The following is a 6,125-nucleotide window of genomic DNA, read 5'->3' as shown; positions in this document are numbered from 1 at the left end:
ATGGCGAATAAATGAATGAATGCCTTTTTGAAGGTTGTGGTTGCCAGGGAAAACTTTGTAGGGAAAATGCTGGGCCCACTTGGTTGTTCCTTAGGTAGGATCAGTGAGACCATTGCAGACAGATGGAGTGTCTTCAAGCAGGCGACAGTCTCCTATCATCACCTAAATTGCTAGAATTAGGGAAAATAAAGGGACTATAACATCAACATGATGTCATTTAGTGGAACTTATTCCTCAGACGAAGCAAACCTAAGTGAGCTTTAAAGTCTAAGCAAGGTAGGAAAGAGAGCTGAACATCATAGATTAATTAGAAGTAATGAAAACAGCTGTCAAACTAGTCTGAAACCTTGGCTTACTACAATTAAATGTTCAATACAAACTAATTAAATTAGCAGTTCCCAGGTGTTGGCTTTACAGGCAATATAAATTATGCATCGAGGCAGAAAGCTCTGTCCATACCAAGGCCTTATTTTGGTGGTTCTTCTCGTTTTATGGTTTTCTATGTGGCATTTCTTCTGGTTTCATTGTAATGCCTCATGTTAGATCTGTCACAAGGAAGCAGCATAATTGAACAATTGTACGTGGGTGCTGAATATTTCAATAGGTTCATATTTTGATTTTCTTCTCTCTCTGTGAAATTCTTCTTTTATGAACAAAGGCCAGATCTCACAGATATTCTCAAATCTTGTTGGCTCAATACATTTCAGGGACGCTGGAAAACAAAAGCTTTATAAATACAAGATGTATTATTAATGCTTGCTGCTGCGAAACGCTGATAATAAATAGGAGCTGATTGCATCCACTGCAATTTCTCACTCAATTTTGATGGTTGGGGAAGAGCATGGATTTCTAAGTAGGCTAAAAACAGATTTTCTTGGTTTCTGTTTTTCTTACCAACACTAGGTCCAGTCTCCATCCGTGGCTCTTACTCTTGGTGGCCTAATGCATTTCTTTGGACTACTCTTCAATTGTCATTGTCATAGGAACACCTGACATCTGGACTGTTCTTGAGAGGTCCTTCTTTTTTCTTTCTTTGTCTAAACATTTCACCTGATTGTCTTCATAAAGTTGATGGTTTGTAAGATTCAGCCAACCAACCAGTAATCATTAAGAACCATACTTTGTGTGTCAGACTGTGGGCCAGGCTGGCAGGAAACTGTGAAGTAGAATGAAAACTGCCGTCTATTCTGGTTCACACAAAACCTGCAGTCTGACCGAGAGCGAGATTTGGACACATAGGTGAAATTAAATTGAATTATGAAAATCATGTGTGCTGAGAGCCAGTTACACTATGCAAAAGTAGGCAAGCATTTCAGGAGAGAGTTGTTTCCAGCTGAGGTGATAAGGGGTGGTCTATGTCCATGTCCATGCTGTTCAGCATCATTCCAGCATCCCTGAGCAGTGTTCTTCAAACTGTACTGACACTGAGTTAGAGTCAGAAAAATATTTTATGTCACAACCGTTCATATATCTGGGTGTGATTCACACTGCAACTGAAGATTCCCCAGACAATACTGAACCCTTTCTGTGGTATTTGTCTCGTGTATTCTTTTATACTCAATGAAAATACTTCGTTTCATGAAAAACAATGCAAGCTGCAGTCTCAATAAATTATTAAATGCCTCGCTAATTAGTTGCCATCCACAATCCAAAAAATATGACTTTAGAGGCCTGACTTAAAAATCCGACAGTTACTTTCCACTGTACAACCTCCCCTACCCCCTATCTACACCCTCCCGTGATAGGAAGCTTATGGAATCATCAGGGCCTCTGCCGTGGAATAGCGAGGGGTAGTTCTTGGTGTTCAGGATGGGTGTTCCTTCTACAGCATTTGAGGACCTCTCGCTTCCACACCCCATTAGGCCAAGTTAGGGTTGCTTGTGTGGAATGCATGAGTATGGGAGAGCTGTGGAACCCCTTTGCCAAACTGACCCGTAGCCAGTTAGTTGTTTCACATGTTTCAATTAGATTCTAGATGGTTATTTAAGGGTAAATAGTAGGATGTGCAAATAGGTGGGGAATGTCAGAGGAGGATTTTAATAATATTTCTATGCCCTTGAGGAATTTATTCTCATTGAATAAGGTGATTATTCCTTAGTATCACTTGAATATTAATATATCTTCCAGAAATCTTTTTCTGTACAAATATAACTGATGGTAATTGCTTCTTAGGATATCAACAGTGTTTGGCTGGAATAATGTTTCATTAAATGTTATCATTTGTTCATTTACTTAACCATTCACAAAGAATTTCCTATATTTCAGGCCTTCTGCTTTGATCTGGGTTATCATGTCCCGACATATGACTGCACCAGAATCTGGGGAGAGCCATGTAAAAGACATTCCATGAAAGTACTGTGGGGAGGTTTCTAGTAGGGGCTGTGGCCACAGAGATACAACCCTCAGCTTCCTGTGGAGGTCAGGGCAATTTCTTGAGGAAGGTTACTGTATAAAGAAAGAGCCAGAGTTCGCCAGGAAAAGAGACTGAACTTTCCAGGGGAAGGGAACAGCACGGTGAAGCATCAAAGACAAGAACAAGCCCAGAGCTGCAGCTGACTCGCTTGGTGAGGGGAGGGGGAGAGAAAGAGAGAGAGGGTTTGGAGAAACATGCCAAGGTGAGGTGACAAATGGCATTTATGTCACTCTGAGGCATTTGGACTTTGTCCCTGGAGAACTGGGAGGTGATACACTGAGGAATTATAGTAAAGGGGTAATATAATTAGAATTCATATTTTGAAAATACTATTTTGGTAAGTCGTGTATTTCTAAAAATTTATTGTGGTGTCCTAGGGCCTCGTGTACCAAGCACATACTTTCAGAGTGAGGAAAGAGGGTGTACAGTGTAGACCAGTGTTTCTCAAACTTGAGTGAGCTTCAGGACCACCTGGAGCGCTTGTTAAAATACGGGTTGCAGGGACCCACCCACAGAGGTTCTGGATTAGTGGGTCTCGAGCAGGGCCCCAGAATCTGCATTTCTAATAGTTTCCCAGGTGATGCTGCTGCCACTGCTTGGGAGATCTCACTTTGCTAATTGAATGCTGTGGTTGGAAGAATAATGGCCCCCAAAGATGTCCATGTCCCAATCCCTGGAACCCACGAATGAATTATGCAAACTGAGGAAGGGGAATTGAGGTTTTGGATGGAGTTATTTTGTAATTAATTTATTATTTAAGAAATCAATAAATGAAGGTTGCTAAAGAGCTGACCTTACAATGGGGAGAGAACCCTGGGTTATCCAGGTGGGCCCAGTATACTCACATGGTACTTAAAATCAGAAGAGAGCATTAAACGAGAGGCAGAGGGAGATATGCGCACTGAAGCTTATGCAAAGAGAAGTAATATTTCTGATTCTGAAGACGGAGGAAGGGGCCTGTCGGTGCAGGAATATGAGCTGCCTCCAGAGCAGGGAAAGGTAAGAAAATAGATTCTCCCCTTGAGACTCCCCTTGAACACAGGCTTGCTGACACCTTGTTTGCAGCCCACTAGGATACGAGTCTAATCTACAAAAGTGTTAGATGATACAAGTGTGCTACTGTGAGCCTGTAAATTTGTAGTAATCTGTTACAGCAGCAAAAGGAAGTGAATACTAATGCCACCAGGTACTGTGGTGGGTACTCGGTGGCTTGATGGTGAGAACTGACTCAGTCAGTGGTCCCCAGCTTTCCTAGTTTTTGCTCTCCTTTTCAAGTCAGGACCAACCGAGGAAGTCAAATATGCTTCGCAAGCTAATCATGAAAATGCCCCCTGCCTGCAGCTTCACTTTACCAGTAATCTTGAACAAGACCAACACGAAGACTTTCCTTTTTCCCTCCCCACTGTGAGACATTTCCACTCTCTTACCTGCCTTGGAACCTCTGCTAGTCATATGTGATGGTGGCTGACTCTTTTGCTAGAGCAAGTTCTGAATACATAGCCTCTGTCCTCATCTGGGTGGTCTTTGTTGATTTCTGCAAGAGGTGGTTCTCTATTTTTTTCTTTCTTACTTGTGGATTATTCTAATGTGGTTGTCAGCAGAAGGGGATTTCGCTTTCTCCCCCACTCTACTCCCTCCACAAACCCAGAGACACTGGCAATGTCTGGAGATAATTTTGGTTGTCAAGACTGGGGATGCTGTTGGCATTTTATGGTAGAGGCCATTGTAGGATGCTGCTACACCTCCTTCAATGCACAGAACGCCTCCAACAACAAATAGTCCGGTTAAAAAAATGCTGGTAGTCTGGTGTTGAGCAACTGGTATAATGGTAGGAATTTCTGGCCTCCGGAGAATAGAGAGGGGTGTGTGTGTATGTGTGAATGGTCTTAAAATTTTTTTTTTTTTAGTTTTAATTTTTAAAAAAGATTTACTTATTTTTGAGGGAGAAAGAGCAAACAGGAACAGGTGGAGGGGCAGAGGGAGGCAGAAAGGGAGAGGGAAACTCCAGCTGATTCTTGCTGAGCACAGAACCCAGTTCTGGGGCTTGATCCCACAACCGTGAAATCATGACCTGAGCCAAAACCAAGAGTTGGTTGCTCAACTGAATGAGCCAACCAGGTACCCCTGGAGGGTTTTTTTTTTTTTTTTTTTTTTTTAGTTAGTGGGACAGAACTACTAAAATAAGGTGGCCAGCAATCTGACTCTATTCACTTTTACTAGATTTGGTTTAATAGTAAAGACAGCCCTTAACTTCTGCTTCTAAAAAAGAATAGGACCTCCTTTGCCCTGAAGGAGCAGGAATGTCTAGTGTTGGATTTTTGTTCCTCTGCTTAATAACGAGAGATTTATACTGTATGTAAAAATGTGCTAATATATTTACATCTATTATCTCCACATAAACCTATGAGATGGGGCTATCACATGCAATTTGCATGTATGAGTTGTGGAAATGCTCTCTCTCCTTCCCAGGTATATCGTACACGTGGACACACAGAAATGTATCTGCTTCTAGCGGGTTCAATTTGCAAAACTACTTCCCCAATTCTCTCCTTCCGCCGGTGTCCCAGTCAAATGGGGTTTTTCCTTTGAGCTTTATGTATTGGAGACACTCATCTCTGCATCTTCGGAGCTGATTCGGAATTGCATGCTTGCGAAGCCTCCGCATTCCTCATGCATTTAAAACAGAGCTGTGGTTGGAGATTTTTTCCACAGATCGACCTCTAGTGTTCCCGACTGACAAGCTCAGGAAGAAGGAGGTGAGGTAAGGCGTTAGCTGTGGAGAGAGACAGTCTCCATCCTTTTGCTCTAACGTTTTGCAAGCTCACAGGCTAATTAATCAATTTTATTAGAGAAGAGAGAATGTTGCCATGGTATCATGAGGCCTGTTTATACTGCCACATTAAGATTTCAGGATATTTTTAATCTTTAATTACCAACTTCCTTTTTTTTTTTTTTTTTGAATTGGCAAAGGCCTTAAAATTTCTTTTTTTTTTTTTTGTTTTTTTTTGATTATGTGGTTTTCTACCAGAGTTTTCTGATTTCTGAGGTCCTAATTGAAACAGAACTGCCTCTGTTCTTTGACAAGAAAAAAAGATCACCTCTGGAGCCTTGCTTCTGTGCAAGATTTGATTAAAAGTTCCACAGAGGTCATTGTACTAGCTTGCTTTCGACACACGTGCTTATGCACAAGAAGCCACTAATTTATCACCAGAGACATGACCCAGAAGTAGTTCTATCTATAATGTATGTAACGTGTGCTTGCAAGAGTTGAATATATTTCCAGAAATATATTCCATTCTAGATTTTTCTTTGACCTTAGAGCATCACAGGAATACTTAGTGTAATGATAAAACAGGTGACTTTCTGTCCTGGATGATAGTTTTCTGGGAGCATCAACAGAATTAGAAATGGCCAGTTTCACTGAAAGAACCGGTTAACTACTTGGAGTAGCAAGTAACACTCTAATCCTATAAAGAGTGCTTTTCTGGCATGTTTTCTAACTCCTAGTCATTAAAGGGATGAGCAAAGATAGGACGAGAAAAGGTACAATGTAGCTTTTTGAATTTGATCATACTGAAAGCCTTCCTATTAAAGTAGACCAGGAATAACATAATAAAAACCAGTCAGACTTAAACATTGTCCTGTCTCTTAGGAAGGATGTGAAAATGTATGCAGTAATTCTTTTTTTTTTCTTTTTCTTTGATTTATTTTA

Source organism: Canis aureus, chromosome 11 (assembly GCF_053574225.1).
Source record: "Canis aureus isolate CA01 chromosome 11, VMU_Caureus_v.1.0, whole genome shotgun sequence".
Lineage (NCBI taxonomy): Eukaryota > Metazoa > Chordata > Mammalia > Carnivora > Canidae > Canis > Canis aureus.
This window is presented reverse-complemented; position numbering follows the sequence as displayed.